Raw genomic sequence first — 19,430 nt, 5'->3', positions numbered from 1 at the left:
CTGCTTGGATTTCAGAAGAAAACCTCCCATCCAGTATTTGACACTTTTGCTGCTCAACGAAATAGTAAGTTCTCCTTTCCTGTCCTAAGCTTCATAAACTGCAATAAACAGCATAAATATTTCATCGTTCTTTTGTCATCTGTTTTGTGTAGGAGTTGGGAAGCTGTGTTTTTTAACATATGAAGAGTGATTAATTGAGAGACCTTACTTCCTTCCCTCATGGATGTGAAGGCCAACAGTAGCTAATTAATGAGGAGGAGACCTGATTTTTGTTAAACAATGCAAGAAAGGAAGGAGAGAAAAGTGGTTTTGTCCTTTGTTTCCATTGGAAAAAGAATAGCAAATAGACTGTGATGTAACGTTATTAATATATCTCATGGAAGAACATGGAAGTTCAACAAAGTAATTCCAGAGGATCAAAGAGGATTGGCTAATTGAAGGTCAAGCAGTTCAAAAATGTGTCCTCAGGACTCTCTTCGTCCCTCAAGTTCATCAGGTGGGATGGTTACTTTTGGTTCTTCTCAATATTCTTAAGATGATCCCTTTTATTTCCTAAAACTGACTTCAAGAGGGTGAATTTCCCTTTTAAAAGAGAATACCTTTTTCAGCAAGAAAACAGACAAAATATTAGAAAAGAACAGGTCTAGAACTGTTATTTAGGTATCTTTCAGTCTGTGAGGAGGACCCCTGCGGTGTTATATTCAGAGACATTTATTCACTGTCTTTTTATTCTTTTCTCAAAGATCTAAATTTCAGTTGTCAAAACTTTCTCCTTTCAGATGTAGCAATGGAAAACTTTAAAGCCAAGGGAATAACCTTTGACTTGAATTTAAATGCATGTCTCCAGGGATTATAAAATCAAATCAGACTATTTTCTACCCAACAGATTCTGCAGGTAATACAATATAATTTAGAAATTTTTTTCAGTGTCGGCCTTCCCTGATCTGCCACTGCACACATGCAGAGTAAGGGGAAAGAAGAAAACTCAGTATTCCAGGCAGAAAGTTACAACTCCTTGTGTTGACATTCCCTTGCATTAATCCTCCTTTTTTTTCACTCTAAATCAGCTTGGACATCTTTGGCAACCGGCGCTCATTTCCACCTTTCTTGTACACCGAGTTACTCATAACTGTCATGGTTTCATGGTAAACACTTTAGCTACACTTTCCTTCCTTTGCTTTGGCTGGTGTGCTTTAGAGTTCTTGAAGTGTTTTTCCATTTGAGAAGAGAAGGTCTCAGTGAAAACATAGACAAGTCATCCCAAATTGATGCTGCATGACTATTTTGCTGGCTGTGAGTACTCTGAGAAGCTGTAACACAAGGGGTGTATGTGTGTATATATCTCTGTATAACATAGATATATGTATATAGTTCTGGTTATGGCCTGCACACACCACACGCACACATACACACTCACAATGTTCTCTATGGGGGCTTGCTTAATTCATGAGGTGCAACTTTTCTCCCACAGAAGAGGTTTCTGGAACCATGGCCATTCATAAAGATCATTCAACATTAAGGAACGCAGAGGCTAATGTCCTTGTGGGCATTTATTATAATTTTGGTTTCAACAATGTTGTGCATATGTTGTGTTCACCTCAGGAAAATAACTTCTGTAGCATTGGCTGGTGTTAGGTATCAGACAGAAGGTGGCCTTCACAGGTGATGTGCTCCTGTTTCTCAGAGAGCTAATGTTCTGGAAGAAGCTTTGCTCAGCCTTCCAGCTGCAGTGCCACAGCAGTCATGCAACACTTCCAAAGACTGGAATACTGTGGGGAGCACGTGTTAAAATGCTTATGGGAATGTCATATAAATGTCACTTACTGAAAGCAATTAATCAGTTCTTTTTACATATGCTGGAAAGGAGCAGGGTAGAAGAGAAATTCAGCCCATCATGGACAACACAACCAAGATGTACCGTTTTAACAAACCAGCGAACTCATCGTATCCAGGTATTCCGCTGCATCACAGTGTGCAGTATTTTCTTTTATACAGCATGCACATTAAAAAGGAACAGAAACAAAACAAAAAATGCAAACCCTCAAGGTCAGTCAGTCCAAATAATGAGAGGCAATACAAATGCATTTTTATACATAAACAGAAAAGGAGTGGGCAAGCTCTTTCTCATTATGCCAAATAGCAGTCTGGCTATGATTTAATGCATTTGAAATTAAGTCTGTCTCTTCAGCTGTACATTTTTACTAGGTCTGCACAACAGACTGGCAGACAGTGTGAGCAGATGCTCCTGGTTGGATCAGGCATAGGAGATGAAGGATAAGTTTCTTTGCACTAGCTTTTTGGTCTGATAGCTTTCTTTGAATCTTTGTGGAGGACAACAGAAGCAGTGAGCTTTAGGTGTTTTCCAGAGGAGGTGTTGGACCAAATGAGTCTACTGGTGTAGCATTGCAGGGAATCTGTAGAGGCGGCTTCTGTTTAAAGATCTCTGCTTACAGCATAGGTTAAGAACAATTACGACTCCATATGACTTTAATCTCTTTCTCCTTCTTTCCATCTCATGGCCTCTTAAAAAATGTTTAGAAAATTCCTGTCATTTTTTCACCCGGTCAGTACAACACCTGGTCTTTTTTGGATTTACAGTATGTGAAATCGGCACCTTATTTCATAAGTAACTGAAAGAAAAGGAGATTGTGGTTTGGTTTTTTTTTTTTTCCTTCAGTAATAGAAATTGTAGTAACCTACTTTTGCCTCCTGCTGCCTTAGGTGTGTGGGTGTTCCTGGACAGTTCTAGTGGTATGACGTGCAGCAGTAGTCAAACTCATGAACTTCCAGATCCCTATTCCCACCCCACAAGCAGGCCCTGACTCTAATGGTCTTTTCCTGAAGAGTATGGAAAACATATCTTGCAGCAAGCCGCTATGAACCAGCATCTGTCTTACTATGATGTAGACCAATCAACAAGTGCTTCCAGATTGACATGAGATACATTATAACCAAAACCATGTTTGGAATCATGTCTGAGTGTCGTTGACTGAAAATATTGGAGGTATGATGCATTATTGTTGATGTGAATAGCTCAATAGCTTAAATTTTTGCTTTAAAACAGAAAATAATTTTAAAAAATCTACAACCTCTGAAAAGTGATTATGCTTGCTTAAAGATCAAAATAAATTGCATTTGATGGAAAGGAGCAAGGAGTTAAGGAAAAACAAAAGAAGAGTTTAAAAATGCTCTTCTTGATAGTTATCTATATGCATGATTTTTCTTTGTTCCTTCTTTTCTTTTTTTTTCCCCTTTCTACTTAGAAGCTTTGTTATATGGATCTTTAGTTCTTCCTGCTTCTTTCATATCTTAGCTGCTCTTTCAGCAAGAGTTTATGGCCTGAAAGCCAATTGCCTTTTTCTTCTTTAATTATGGAAGCTGAAGGCAACTTTGTCTGCCCTGAGTGCTTAATTGAAGGAGGACCATGCATGCTTTTTTGTTCCTGCCTAGCTTGCCAAGAGTATGGTGCACTGCATAGAAGGGACAACAGCTTCTTTGGTGATTTCTTTTTAACTGGCATCCTGGAGCAAGGGGGGAGCCAATAAGGAGATTATAATACTCTGTCCCTTATTTAGGAAGGGTTGTGATGGCCTACTCTAGATTAAATGTATGTGGAATGTTCTTCAGTTTTCCTTTCATGTTGGCAAAAGATCCTGCATTTCTTTTTCTTTTCCTTACAGAAAGGGGAACGGCTTTTTATTTACAAAGAAATCCCCTACTTTCTGCCTGTTCATGACTAAGTGGTATTTTTCTCATTAATTTATTTTGAAAGAAAGGTATGTATGGTCACCACAAGCTGGTTGATTGCCTTTTATGTGCCATCCCTATGAATCGGCAAGAATAGAACTTTGAACAATAATTATCTCTATTCAAATTCTAGTCTTGTTTAATTTATTTGGCAAAATTGATATCTGAGTCATTGTTTTATAAAAAGTATGTCTTTAAATAAAATTATTAAATACACTGATAAGATTTCTAAGCAGAGAAACATATTTGAATTGCTCTTATAGTATTTCTGCTAAAATGACAATCAGACACTCCAGTTCTACCCTGAGATACTTGCTAAAATGGTAGTGGGATTGAGTTAGGCTCTGACTTTTCAGAACATGCAGATCTTATGAATGAGTCATGAAGGGTGAACTATCATAGATCAAAGCTTAATTATTGCAAAAGTTTATCCTTCAACTGTCCTCCTCTGATCTTCTCATACCAAAAGTCAGATATTTCTTGTTATGATGCATTTTATTTTCCCAGGAACAAATCCAGTGATGCCAAAGGAAGCTGTAGTTGCACTTTAGTGGCAGAATATAAAAAGGGATGTGATAATTAAGTTTTGTTATGAATATTGGTTATAAATTATGTTGTCTCATGTAAGCACTTGGTGCTTCTGTTGTCTTTTTCTTTCTACTGCATCATTTTTTCACAATATTGGAAGCCTGGCCGTGTGCAGAGATTTTCTTATCTAAGGATACCAGCTGTTTACTGGAGGTTGAAACTAGTTGTTCCTTTCTCAATCAATGTCTGTCACAGGGAGACAAAAATGTGTGTATGACTTACATGGTTTGTTTTCATAATGATGAATGTAGTTTAGTTAGGAAATTGATTATAAAAATAGAAACCAGGCTTTGAAAAGCAATTTGAAAATACAGTGTAGATCTGTTATGATCATTTTAAGGCTAATGAGTATATTTCACTTACGTAGTTAATCTTTTCAGTGTCTAGCAACAATGTTAATGCGGGAAACCAATGTTGAGAGTAGGATGCACGCTTTGCTGATATGCACTCAAATTATGTGCTAACTATTTAATGCATTATTTCCATGGAATGACTACATAGAATGCAAATGTACTATAAAGCTGGTGCATTAATCTTCTTCAGAATATACAAGTATCAACATAGAAGTGCAGTAATCTCATTTAGGCTTTCTTTGAATAATGTTGAAAGAAGATTTTGAATCATTACTGGTTTAGAGGCGTAAGCAACAGTTTGAGAGTCAAGTTCTATCAGATTCAGGCTACCTTGAACAACGTTTCAAAGCACAGCCTTGAAATATCACACAGTGTAGGCCAAAAGAAATCTTCCTTGTATCAAGGGAATACTGTCTTAGTATGACCCAGAAAAGGACTGGACTCTCTGTCATGCTATTTCTTCACTCCTTCCAGTAGTCAGTGTTGTCCCCTGTTACCCTATATTAACTCTGACCAAAATAAGGGGGCATCCTCTGTGTAGCTATGGAAGAACCCTCTGCCTCCTGATACCAGCAAACTGCTTGCTGTTTATTTTGCAAACTCTATCAACGTTGCCTAGGCAGGCCAGTAACTTCAAATTCCCTCAAGGCTTTGATTATGTTTTCAGTACCCTGCTGCTTTCTTTCATAGTCCTTGCAACCAAATGAGGAAACAGAGCAGGTGTCATTTTAAAAAAATGTATATGAGAAAAATAAAATTATCTCGGTTTTAAATTATGTTAATTTGGCTTTTAACATGCTAGAATTGTAAACTCTCAAGTTCTCTTGGTTCGGTATGGCCTTTATACAAGCTCATCTGTGGTTATTTTGCTCTCCTGACAAATGTCAGAGGGAGGCAAGAGAGACAGTGACAGCAGCCCTAAGGAGGTGGCAAGTAAATTTTAGCATGATACTTGCTTTCTGTGATTTGCTTTAGTCAAAATCAGTATGGAAATACGTATGTTTCTGCTTTGAGCTTTATTAGCCCATGCAAAACTTTGCCATTGTATCTCTTTACTTCGCCTGACATATTTAATAAACGTGGCAGCAACTCAATGAAGAAGGCATAATAAATGAGTCTTTCCATATCTTTAGCGGAAGAAAGCGTAGATTATTAAAAGATCCAATTTTCCTTAGAAAAAACCAAACAGATTATGCCTTCTTGAGTTTAAATCCTAAGTATGTGTGAATAAATTGAAAGCAATACCACTTCACTTTAGCTGAGAAGACCAACAGAATGTCTATAGATTCTTTGCAGGTTAAGTTTTAAGAAGACCCCAAGACTTTGTCTGGTCTCTGCACATCTCAGGTAATGCAATCTCAACTTTCAAGGCACTGTTTAGAGATACTTGGATACACACTTTGCAACTTGGACATATAAGACCTGAGATACCTTGTGGTTTTCTTGGGTTTTCTGTTTCCAATTCTAGTAGTCCTGTTTGGCCAGGCTGAGTATAAGACTGCTTTGGATGATGGGAGATGGGGGTGGGTGAAAAGTAGAGTCAGCGACAATTGTTCATGTTTTCTTAAACACCAGTTCTTGCAATTCTTTTACATAATGATCCTCCAAAACATGTTGGAGAATTTAGCTAATCTTACTGTTTAGCTTTGCATGCAAGTGGAGATCTGGTTATGTATGAAAGGACTTAAACAGAGTTGTCATACTAACATTTAAATCTTTTCTTCCCAGCACAGCACCACTGTGGGTGTGTTACATAAATTGCCACAATGGAGTGTGTTTCAGATTCTTCAGCTGGGAGGCCACCTGTCATTGAAAGTGGCACATTCACCTGCTCATCACTTCTGCAGCAGTCTGTGTGCTAGACGGGGTACATCCAGATGAAGTTAACAACAGGAGCAGCTCTTCATACAGCTGAGTTTGGAAAGACTTAGTAATCAAGTCACTCTTTCAGATGAGAGAAAACACCACAAATAGATCGCTCTTTCTGTCCAAGAGAACACCAAGTGCTTTCCGCTATGCTTCAGAAAAGAGCAAACTAGTTCCCTGAGGGATATTTTTCTACGCAGTAGAATCCAGCATCGCCTCCGTGGGCACTTCTCTACCATGCCTGACCTGCAGGTAATCACAGAACTCTTATAAGAAAATTGTCCTCAAGTCCTTGGGAAGATCTAGACAGGATTCAGCATTTTTATAATTATCAATACTTTTTATGTCTCCCCATTTGCCTTCCATCTTTGTATTTCCTTGAACTTGGAGGAAGTGGAAGTAAGCCAGGTCATGCAGTTTACCACTTCTCATACTATTCGTCTGGAGTGTTTTTTGGCCTGAGAATATGTTCACATTTTTGTATTTGTTTAACTTTTCCTTGTTCCATGTTTAATGCAAACTGTGTAAGTTGTTGAAGGAGGAACTTGACAGTGTGGATGTGTGCTGACAATTTGCTCAAAGAATTCCAACTATGGGTCAGAGATTTTTCTTTCTAATCAGTGACAATATACATAACCTTTCTGTCTAGTCTAAATGTTCTTGTCCGTAAAATGAGGTTTTACTTGCCTGCCTCACAGGCATGTTGAAGCTTAATTAGTGTAGGTAATAAATGCTAAGTATTAGTTTAAAAGATCTATTTCATTCTAAAATGGACAAGTTTGGATCTTAATTCACAGCTTTATGGGCTAAGGTTCAGTATTGATTACCTTATATTTTCACAAAGCCTCTCCTGAATTTAATAAGGGATTTAACAAAATAACTCTTGAAAACACTTATGATTCATCTTAATAAAAAGCTAACTTGTACTTGCATAAAACTAGTAGACCTTTGCACATAATCAGACTTTTCTTGAATGACATAGTCTTTGAAATGCAAATGTTGTACAGGTCTTCCCCTTCTGAAGAATATATGCTTGTTATTGTATTAACATATGTAAAATGTTTTTCTTCAGATATTTTCTTAAATTATTTTCTTCAGGCTCCAGTATAAAGGAAGAACGTAATTTAAAATCACACTCATTTGGCATTCTTTCAACATTTCATAAGTAAAAACAAATTACATAGTGAAAATAGATTTCATTTTTCTAGGGTAGAAGGACAAAGAGTAAAACTTTAGTGTTTTGGGGTGCCTGGCTTTGTGCCTCATCATATGTAATCAGATTGGTGTCAATCATTAAAGACTGTAGGTCCAAGATGCCTTTCTCAGCATTCCTTGGAAGACGAGCAGTTTGCAGTTGTTTTCTTTTCTTGTTTCAAACCCACTGCAAAGAGATCACATTTTTAAAAAAATCAGAGATATTACTGGAAAATTCCATCAGTGGAATTAAAAGATGCAACATAGAAACAAGGAACAATATGCATTCTGTGAAGTTTAGAAGATTCTAGGTGGAACTTTCTTGCCACCAGAAACTACAGATACTTTATCTATGTCTACTGTAAAGTTAGCCATGTCTGTCTGTGTTTGTGTTGAATGTGATTTTCCTTTTTCTCTAAATACTGTTCTGCTTGTACTTCTTCTTGAAGCTACTTCTTGATATGATAGTATGTAATTAAAATTAACCTTACTTTAGTCAGGGATTCCAAGCAAGTTCCTCGCATGAATTCTTCCAATCTAAAGGTTGCCTAAAGCTCCAAGATAAAGATGTGGCTGAAAGTGTCGTTCTTTTGCTGCAATGTAGGTGTCTTTGGTAGTTTTAAAAATCATCTCTGTAGGACACAGGATCATGTTGAGACTCTGGGATTCTCCCAGAAGCTAAGAATCATCATAAATCTTGTTTTAATCTCTGCTTTCATCAGTAGGAATATTTTTGACCTTGCCTGTGTAAATACACAGCAATATGTAGAAAACAATAAAATTTTAAACCCCCGATTCCCTTAATCCTTCAGACATTCTTCTCAGCCATGAAAAAGGGCAGAGGACCAAATAACATGATTGGTATGAATCATATTGCTGGATGCCCTTTTAGAAAACGCTCAGATGTTATTAAGGCAAGGGTTTAATGTGTGTATACTAGCTGATATGCCAAAATCAGTTGTTGTTTTTAATGCATGCATTGTTGTAACTACGGATAGTTGCATTCGCAGCTGTGGCAGATGCATATACAGAAGTAGTCATGCATAACTCATGCACACTCCCATGTAACGTGCAAATAGATACGGCTTAGATATGGCTTAGAAAGGATTTGGTGCTTAGTTGTTGATTTCCAACGATGAGAAGGCGCCCTTGTGCCCTGGTGCAGTTGTTAGGTACTCCAGTAATGGAAGTCAGGTCAGTTGTCTTTAAGCAAAAATTTGCAATGTCTGAAAGCAGTCTTTTTACAATGAATGGATAAAAATGTTTGAGGAATTTCTGTGTAGCACAGATATGTCTCTCCATCTATCTGAAGGGAAAAATCTGTGTGCAAATTTCCTTCTGAACTGACATAGGCAGTTAGTTATGTCCTTGATTCAGAGCTGGCACTCTTCAAGATGCATCTGATGCTTTCATTCATTAAGGAAGATTTCCAGCAAACAGTTTGCTATCTGCATATTTTAGCAAGTTGAGATGTCACTGAAAACAAAGTAGCGAAGAATTTCTGTATTTTCTAACACTGGCCCAAATAAAGTGAGGGTTTAACTTCAGGAGCTTAGCTCCTGAATGACTAGTCTGACACTTCAGGCTGCACCTCCTGTACTTCGGTAATTTCTTTTCTTGTTAGGAAGCAAGTGACTTCTGAGATTCCACTTACTGTACAAGAGAAACATCTTTGTGATCTTAAAGATAGCCTAAAAGGCTGCCTTTTTTATCCAAATATGTATTTTAAGATCTCAGTGGAGAGCTTTGGTTGTTTTGTCTCAGGAAATGACTAATACCTTAGATAGGGAATTCCTGACGCTAAGTCACTGGCTTTGATGCTGGCTGGTAGAAAATAAACTACTGACTTCTAGAGCTGGTGAGGCAGTAAGTCAGGAGTTCATTTAGACTCGAGGAAATGGAATGAAAATGCATCAGGGGAAGTTCAGGTTGGACATTAGGAAAACGTTCACTGAGAGGGTGGTTGGTCACTGGAACAGGCTCCCCAGGGAGATGGTCTGAGCACTAAGCCTGTCAGAGTTTAAGGAGCATCTGAACGATGGTCTTAGTCCTATGGTGTAGTTTTAGGTAGTCCTGAGAGCAGGGAATTGGACTTGATGATCTTTATGGGTCCCTTCTAACTAGAGATACTCTATGATTCCATGACATAAGGCTGCAGAATTTTTGGCTGATCAATCTAGGACTGCAATTTTTAAAACCATTTTTGTAGTTCATGTCTCGTGGTAGCTTGCAGATTTTCAGTCTTTGAATAAACGCACTTGGTGTAGAGGAGAATCTTGGGAAATCTGAGAAAGCAGCAATTTTTTTCCCCAGAAGGAAAAATTAAGAAAGCACTAGGTGAGTGACACAAAGGATGTTTAGTTTCTCTTTTAAAGGGGAATATGGTCCCTCACTACGTGTCCAAGAATGGCACTGGAAGAGTATTTTTCATTTCTTTTGTGGGGGTAGTTTGCAGGGTGATCTGTGGAAACCGATAATTATATAGTCTGTTTCTTTGACTGCCTAGTGTGTTCTCCCCACCCCTTCCCTCTAGTCTAGAGGATGAGGGTAACGGTCTCATTGCTGAAGAACAGTTGAGGAAGGAGAATTCTCTTTAGATTATTCATTAAAATACACAGAAAAAATAATAGTGAGTTCTGAAAGTATTAGCGTCTTCTGCCTAAGCTAAAAGACAAACAGTGTCTGCGTGAGGTCTACCTGCAGAGTGTGTGTAGGGTAAGGACTGGCACACTCTGAGCTTGACCTGTTTTCTTATTTGATGAAGAGAATGAGTGAACGTTCTGGACATCCATCAGCTGCATGACTGAAGAATCATTTATACTAAAAGTGATTTAACTGAAAGTGTATAGCAACAAATATTTACTTCCTTTAGTTAGCACATTCCTGGTGTATTTAAGAGTTTTCTCCAAGGAGAATATGCAAAGCCGTGTGTAAAGCAGCATGAAACTCTTTTTTAACTCAGACTGTTAGTCAACTCTTCATTTCCCGTGCCCTGTTTAGTCCCTAACGGTTAAAAGAAATACTTAGTTTGTGTTTTCCTTCTATAAAAATAATTTCCTGAGGGTTCCCTGGCTTAGAGAAAGACGGTGGATAAATTCAACAGTTTTATACAATCCCCAGAAAGTTGGTTGCCTTGTGAATCTTGCAGGAAGCATTTGAACATCTTATATATGTAAAGTTTGGAAAGAAAGTCCTGTGAGAACATGATTTAGTGTTTCTAGGCAGGATGAAACTGGCTTCAATGATTTTTGTATTGTAAAAGACAGATTTCTCATCCTCACTCTTCTAGGACAAAACCTTTCATATTTTTTTATTGACAAGTTATTTTTAAACAAAAGCAATGTTTTCCCCTTGTTGCACAGAAATGCTCCTGAAGTGATTCAGGTTGTGTTGAGGTATGTGTGCATGCAGGTTTTAAAAAATAATTATAATGTTTAAAAAAGGGAGTGTGAAAAGTCATAATCCTATCGGAAAGTTGGGGTTCTAGTCACTAATGTTTAGCTTGGGTTATTGTTTTTTTTTAACCAGTGCATGAAAAACCTGCACAACGGCATTATTTATCATCATAAGTCAGGTGATGTTGATTATTTCAATACAGTGCTTAATTGGCTCATTAAACGACCCTTGAGATGGTTGTGGTGGAAAACAGGTACAAAGAGTAGGTCCATATTCTGTCAGGTTTGCGATGAGTGGGATTCTTGGCTGCTTACCGAGGGGTAACAGGACCTTTGGGAGCTCAGCTGCCCCCTGTCTTGTTCCAGGGCAGCATCAGCTGTACCTGCCAGGACCACCTGTGGAGTATGCCAGAAATCAACGTGATCTTAATAACTGTCTGCTTTTTATTTTAAATCTCTATTGGTAATCGATTTACATCTAGTCCTTCACTTACACCATGCTGCAAACTCTTTCTTTCAATAAACTTTATTGACAGTAAGTATTAACATATTTTATGCTCACAGTTACTGCCTGTTTAGTGGGTGTGAATGTCTAATGGTTGATTTTAATATCCCAACAGCACAAGCCAGTTGTATAATTCCCCTCATAACTAGATGAAAATAAAATAGGGAATTTGATAGGTTTCTGTAGATAATCTGTTTGGAAATAAATAATTCATTTTCATAAATGCATCCAAAAGAAGGTTGCCTGATTTTTTTTCTTTTCTTCCCCTGCCCCAAATTAAAATATCTGTTTGACTTCACTGTATACTGTAGTGTTTTAAAGTATTTATCCCTGTGAAACTTGCATTAACTTTGCCAATTTTGTTTGAAAATAAGGAATCTCATTGTTTTTATAGTCACCTGGAAAATTTCCAGCTCTAAGAGTTTTTTTGCAATATATTTATCACTGCATGATACAAATTCAGGATTTTGAATGTTAGACTGCCTCTGACTTACAAAAATAGAAACTCTCATGAGACTGGAGCAACTGGCTAGGGTTAACCACGCACCCACTTTCAATTAAGCTGGTTGAAAGAGGGGCAGTGAAATACTGTGCTTGCATTCTGCAATCTAAAGACTACATTTTTAAAGGCATGATAACTGAATAAAAAAAGTGTTTACTTAGCTGAGTTCTGTTTTGTTGAGGAGACGACAGTCTCATTTGTTTAGCAAGGGGTTAAAGAGAAACTAATCCTTTAGGCTTACTTTGAAAGGTGGTTATCTTTCCAGCAAGAGAGAGCATTGTTTGCTTTGCCAGAAACAGTGTAATTGTTCCTTAAACCATTATGCTCTCTAAAAGAATAAACTTATTAGAAAGAGGAGAAATATAATTGGCACAAGCATTGTCTTTAAAAGATTCAAAAATTAATGAAAGTGCTTTCATTTATATCTAACGAGCATAGGCATTTTGCATGATGTAAGCTGTATTTAAAGCTTTTTGTGAAGAGATTATTTTTTTCTGTGATGAGTGATAGAAGTATCATGGGTTACGGGAAACGGAGCAGTAGTATGGTTGGCTCAAGTTAATTACATTTATTCAGATGAAATACTATTCTACTGTACTCTTCAGGACAAGCAGAGAAAATACCGAAACCCTTTTTAGCCGGCATTTATCTATTTCAATTATTTTTGACAGTGTGTGTTGCATGTGTGCTTTAGCTACAGTGCCTTTATATCGACAGTTGGTAGCACAAGCCTTTTAAAGCACAAAGGGTAGCAGTACTTCAGCCAATCTGTGATAAAAGGGAAAAAATGAAATCACTATGGAAACTGCAGGAAGAATCTAAAAGCTTTCTTTATAAAGTAAACGTCTGATGTTTGTGACTGCGGGGGCAAAAAATTCATAAATCTGTACGATGCTATCATTTCTGATTTGTTATCGCAGCAAATGCCAAGTCTAAGCAGTCTGACCTTACCCTTATTAAGTGCTTTCTTTTCAGATACAGTTATTATTCGACAATAGAGAGACTGCAGTGCTGCAAGGGGGAAAACTAATATATTTAAAGTGTGCGTGTGTGTGTGTGTGTGCGCGCGCCTGTGTGCGTGTGTATATATATAACTATCCATCTTTTTTTCCCCGTGAAGCTTATGGAGTTGGGACCGCCGAATGTGGGAACTCAGGGACTCCTCTTCTGAGCACAATTGAGAAAACTATGTTTCGTCCCATTGCGTGCGCCTGTCTTTGATCTCAAATTGAAAATCTCTGAGCCTGTTCCTCCAATCCAAAAGCAAATAAATACTGAGAGAAAGAAACCTCTCTCCTCTCAGCACATAGGGCCTGCACGACTGAAAAATGAGGGTGACTGTAAGAGCTCTGATGAACCTGTTTGGACAACAGACAGCAACAAATACCTGTCTCGGTGGAGGAGTTTAAGAGCACTGCAGAGATCCTCAGCCAGTACAGAATATCTTGGCTCACGCAGGCCACTCTCTTTATCTCAAAACAATACCAGCCAAGCTCCTCTGTACCTACTACTGAAGAGCTGCAGGAACAGGAGGACAGTAACTAACACAGCTTTTAAATCTGAATCTCCTTATCTTATTTAAAAAAAAGAAAAAAGAAAAAGACATGCATTCTAAGGAAGATGAGGTATCTGGTAAGTATTTTTATTGCATTTGATTGCTTTAGCTTGACGATTATTTTTAGTTACGTGTATCTGCTATAAACAGAATTAGGTCTTGAATGAGTGTGAGTTTTGTGTTAAGTTTTTTAATTACAGAAAAATCTAATGCCTATTTTTGCATTTCCAACTTCCATAGCTTTTGGATTTCTTTGTTTTGTTGCTCTGCTGTAGTGTATAAGCTTTGCAAGTTTGATGTTTCCAGACACTCAAAAGAGCTCTGTTGTTCCGAGGCTCTTTGAATATAAATGTGCCCAGCGGTAATATATATTATTGTATATTATATATAAACACAGTATCAGGCTTTAATATTTCATTTGTTTTAGTGTGGCAGTTTTAAAATATACTGACAATGACCCAAGCCAGGCAAGTACTTTCCAACTAAGTGTTTCAAGCTCTCAAAACAGTGTGGATGTTTTAACTCTTATTGAACAAGTTTATATATGAAGATTTAATCTATGACCGATGACAGCATGAAATTATTTGGCTATAAATGTGAGAGGCCAGAAGAATTCTTGATTATATTCAGATTTCATGGTACATTGGTGAATGCTACTATAGTGTGTGCTTATGTTATTAACAGTAAAGATTTCAGGTTAACAGTAGCAAAACAGAGACAATACAATTCTTGCAAAAGCAGGTCAGTCTTTCAGTAATAAATATAAATCCTAAAAAAGATATAGTTTGACATATTGGCTTCATTGCAGCTTTTTATACATATAATGAAAACCAATTATCTGTGGAGAAAATTTGACTTTGTGGAATGGAATTAAATTGCTTTTTAAAGGCTTCCTTAAACAGCACTAGCTGGAGGGAAGTCCAATAACATTTTTAGCTCTGAATTGTAATGACTTTGCTACATTAATAAATCATGTTGTATTCTGACTTTTATCAAAAGATTCCAAGGAAGAAACCTATGCACGACAGGTTGAAGCTACAGGGGCAGTCCTGACTGGTTCTTCTCCATCCAACTACTTTACTTATGGCCCTTTGAAACCAGCAGTTCCTATGGATCAGTACTTGAAGTGGTAGGTCCAAATCCATCTAAGCTGATGAAAACAATTGATAAATATAAATTCCTGCTAACAAGTGAATTTTCAAACTGGAATATCTGTAATGTAGTCTGGCTACTTAAACCACTGTTCTTAAGGAACCAAGGGGAAAAATTCTATTCATGTTCATCACGTTTGGGGGGTGGTATTTTGTGGGTTTCGGGTGTTTTTAGGGCATGTTTTGGTGGGGTTTTTTTGTTCTTTGGGTTTGGTGTTGTTTGTTTTTTTTTAATAAGGAAGTATCTTGTTTTATTTATTCTAGTTATCTCTTGTCTTGATATGGAACTGGGTGCAACACTGATTTAAAATGTAAACTTTTCAAAAAGAGATGGTTTAATTTACTCAGCAATGTGTGAATATGCCCCGTTGCTGTAATTCAGGTACTCCCAGTTAGCTAGGTAAGTGTTTGGGCTCACTATTGAATGGAGGGAGGTTTTGTAAAGTATGTATTTGGGATTCAGAATCTGAAACTTTACAAAAAGAAAAGCATTTATTTGAACAGTGGTTTGGTCTGCTCTAAAGTAATCAGGGGAGGGAAAAAAAAAAAGATACTGTCAACTTCTACTCATTTTTCCCAACAGATCACGTATCAAAAGTGTAATCTGTAAGAGGAACATGAACTGGTGAAATGTATCTCTGATGCTGGTTTCCTATGTTATTATGTAGAATGTTTGTAATTATCGTGCTGAGTCGTAATCCCTGACATTTGCTTTCACAAAGCATCTAGTGGAGAATGCAATACCCTAATTATGTTTCTGTGAAAGAGTTGAGGGGAAAAAAGTTGTGCTTTTTAGCACAGCATTTTAAAGGAAAGCTATTTCATTAGTAGTATAAATATCAAATTTTGGGAAGGCTAAGGATACTTTATCAACTTTAATTCCTGGTTGATTTATATCACAGTGTACAAACATAGTTGAGCATATGTTAATTGTAAGTTCTTTTCTAAACTGTGTGCTGTACTTGCCTACATCCTAAGCAAAACAGGCACTGGCTCCACTCTAAATATTTTTATATATTTATGTTTGCTATCTTATGTTTTTAGGTATTTTCTGAGATAGATAAAGTCTAGTTACCACATTTTAAATAAATATCTTTTGTTTAAAAAAGAAAATAAATCCGTGCTTCCTCATATGACATTCTACAGTAGCTTTTATATTAAGGAAATGAAGATCAAGAATAACAGTGTGTTAAATTTGAACTGCAGCTCATAAAGATCGCCTCATTTTATGTTCTTTTATATAGGGAACTAGCCACAAACAATGTGAAGTTGTAAAACTGATTTTCTGATCGCGGGGAGAGCTCACTTTTTATAGATAGGTTTGTCTACAAACTGAGGCAAAAGGTTAATTGAGGTTACATACTTGAATACACTACGTCCATTTCACCTCTGTAACACAGTTACTGAAACACTGTGCTTTTATTATAACTGGTATGAATAATTTCTGAATACAAAGGTATTTACTACAGAATCGTTAAAATGGAATTTCCAAAGGAAAATGGATACGTGATACTGGTATGCGGCTTTGTTCACCAAAGTGGGGCTGTGTGGGTTAGCTGAAAGAAATGACTCCAGCAGTCTGTTCTCAAGCAAATTTCTCAGACGCAGGGCTGTTATACAGGACATAACTGGCTTTCTTTACACTCTCCTTTTGGGAAATCAGTTCAAACTGTTCAAATATCCTATGGTACGTGAGAGTAGTTATTCAATGTTGTGCCCATAATGCCTGCTTTTATTAGATGAGCTGTGCAATTAAAAAAAGAAAAAAAAAAAAGGAAAAAAAGCCTTGCTTTTCCTCCTCTTTAAGCCACCCTATTTTCCTCCCCCCTCTGTGATTGTGTGGATTTTGCTGTTAAAAAAAAAAAAATTAGCACGAATCAGTATAAACAAACATCACCCTTTACATAAATCCCATAAATTCGTACTTTATAGCAAGGCATCTGTTACCAGTGACTTGGGGTAGACTTGGCTGGGAAGAGTGGCCATCTTCGTGCTCAAAGGTGACCTCCAGAGAGCGCAGAAAGCCTTTGGACAGAAAACTTCTCTCCACTCTTGTATCAAAACCTGAAGAATGTCGTTTTCCTCATGGGTGCAGTGCAGGGACAGCTCTGGTAGAAGCAGGGAGGGTTTCTGAGGAGGAGGTCATGCCTTCACAGCAAGTGCCAACTTCTCCATCTTCCCATGAGCTGCTTAGCTCTGACATGAACTCACCACAGAAAGTTGTCCTTTTCATCCTCCCATAAACTGGTGTTTTTTAATGCTGTGTTGTTTTTGAATGGCGTACGTGTTCGCCTAGATACCATGCCAGCAGCCGATGAGGACGTACCAGGATAACTCAGCGCTGGAAGACATGTGGGAGGCTCAGTTCAAGGTGAACTATCCCGAAGTATTACACTGAGTGAGGCCTAACCAGAGGTTGAAATCAAATATGACCATGCTCAGGACCTTGTGACATAGTCCTTGGCAGCGCTTTGGACCACTTGTTCCACAGCACAGTATGTGTGGTCTCCATTTTACAGCGGTATAGGCGTGCTCCATAGGGTAGACATTTCCAGGCAGTAACGTGTACTCCACGATCCTTTGGTCTTACGGCTTCATGGCCACATCCTCACCTGCGAGGGGCTGGCATAGCTCCTGCACACTCTACACGAGCAGCAGAGGATCTGCCTGGCATATATTTCCCCAGAAATTTTTAATTCCATTTAGTGGCAATATTTTGTTACCAGTGTGCTGAAAGCAGAAGGGAAACGGGTGCAGGATGCTTCAGAATTTTTAATAAAGTCATCTTTTTATCTAAGAAGACTATTAATTTGTAAATATATTTGTAATTGAAAGCTTTTTTCTACATAATGCCAGGCATTTACATAAGCTGATGATAAAAAGTACAGTCCAATGGATGTCTCTGTCCTTAAGGACTGATATTCCAAATGACATCAAGATACTCTGGAATTAAACAGCAACATGGTTTGTGAATTCAGAGTCGTGGTTCTTTAAAAACGCATCAGGTAGTCTAGAGGTATTCTGCCACACAGGGTGTGTTGCACTGAATAACACCGGTTTGCTTTCCTGTTTGTCTGCTTGTTTCCTCGCTGCACTGGAAGAATTTCGAAAGGCACTGGATGCCTGGCATTTTCATAGGAATGTAATTAAGTTCTCAAACATGCAGAAAAGATTGCTTTGAAACACTATAAAGTGGTGACCATTGGGAACTTTCAAAATAAATCCCACGCAGTTTTTTTAAGATGTTGTTTTGAAGTTGCTGATAAAATGATTATTTATGTAATGGGTAGGGAGGCTTCTCTGAGTTGATAGGTTCTGCCAGGTTAAAATACTGATTTTGACGTCATGTCTCTAATTTACGCTTGTGTTAGCAGTCTGACTATTTTTTCAAAACTCTGCATTTTATAAGTCTGATTTTATTGCCATGTGTAAAGTTTTCTTGTAATCTTCAACCTTTGTATCTTAAAATTGCCTTAAAACAACCCAACCTGCCCACCCTGACACAAGTATACCCACGCACATACGCATCCTACTGCAACCTGCTTGAAATTAAGACCCACTTAAACAGAAGAAGGGAAAAAAGTGTTTTAAAGCTGAAGTCTACATCTGGGCTGAACTTAAACAATATTTATACAGAATGCAGAATCATTAGCTTTTCATATAATAACGCATTACTTCCTAAAAGTCAAACACAGAGTGTAAATGTCAGGATATTTTCTCTAACAGCTTCATTGACTGTGTCTTTATGAATAAATTCTTAAGCTCCGTGTCATATAAAATAAAAAAAACAAACCTTTTTTGTGCAAGTAAAATCTCCTTATCAAAATATAAAACTGCTGCAAGACTGGAATGAGTATTTGCTGCTTCTTATGCCAACTAATTGGCTAACTATCTACTTGCTCCTGCTCTGTTTTCTGTTGGAGATGCTAACTTCATTTCTAGTCAACACTGAAAACTGATTTCTGATGGAAAAACTGCTGATGCATTTGCACTAAATTGCTCTGTTTCTTAATAACTGGAATAGTTGAGCAAAGATGCATGACATCTATTCAAACTGTTTTACTTCCTCATAAATTAAGAGAATTCAGAGGAAGGCAGAGCAGGATTTATTTACCTTACAGAACTGGAATCCTGGTTTACTCCTGAAGTGTGCTGTTGCTGTGTTGTCCAACACCAGACTAGATGAGATTTCAAAATGAAAATCAGTGCTCCTAAATTTGCATAGGATTGCTGCCTATGTACATGAAACCTGAAACATTTTTCTTAACAAAACCAGGACAATTTACTGATATTTTTTTTCTTTTTTTTTTTCCTTCCCTGCCCCTCCCTCTTCAGAGCAAAAGGAGATCTTTGTAAAAAGTAAAGCGCTAGTAAATAAAGAGTTAAACTGAAGGCAGGCTCACTGGTTTGTTGAGATCTGTCAGAGTCTGAGTGGCTGGCTACATATCTGTCTCAGGAACAATAGCTACCTGTATTCTGCACGGACTGCTGGGCAGGCACTAGCAATCTGGAGAAGGTCTGCCTCTGTTAGAGGCTTTTTAGTGGGAATCCCTAATGACAGCCCTGCTTCTCAT

This window comes from Charadrius vociferus, unplaced genomic scaffold (assembly GCF_000708025.1).
Source record: "Charadrius vociferus isolate BGI_N301 unplaced genomic scaffold, ASM70802v2 scaffold72, whole genome shotgun sequence".
Lineage (NCBI taxonomy): Eukaryota > Metazoa > Chordata > Aves > Charadriiformes > Charadriidae > Charadrius > Charadrius vociferus.
This window is presented reverse-complemented; position numbering follows the sequence as displayed.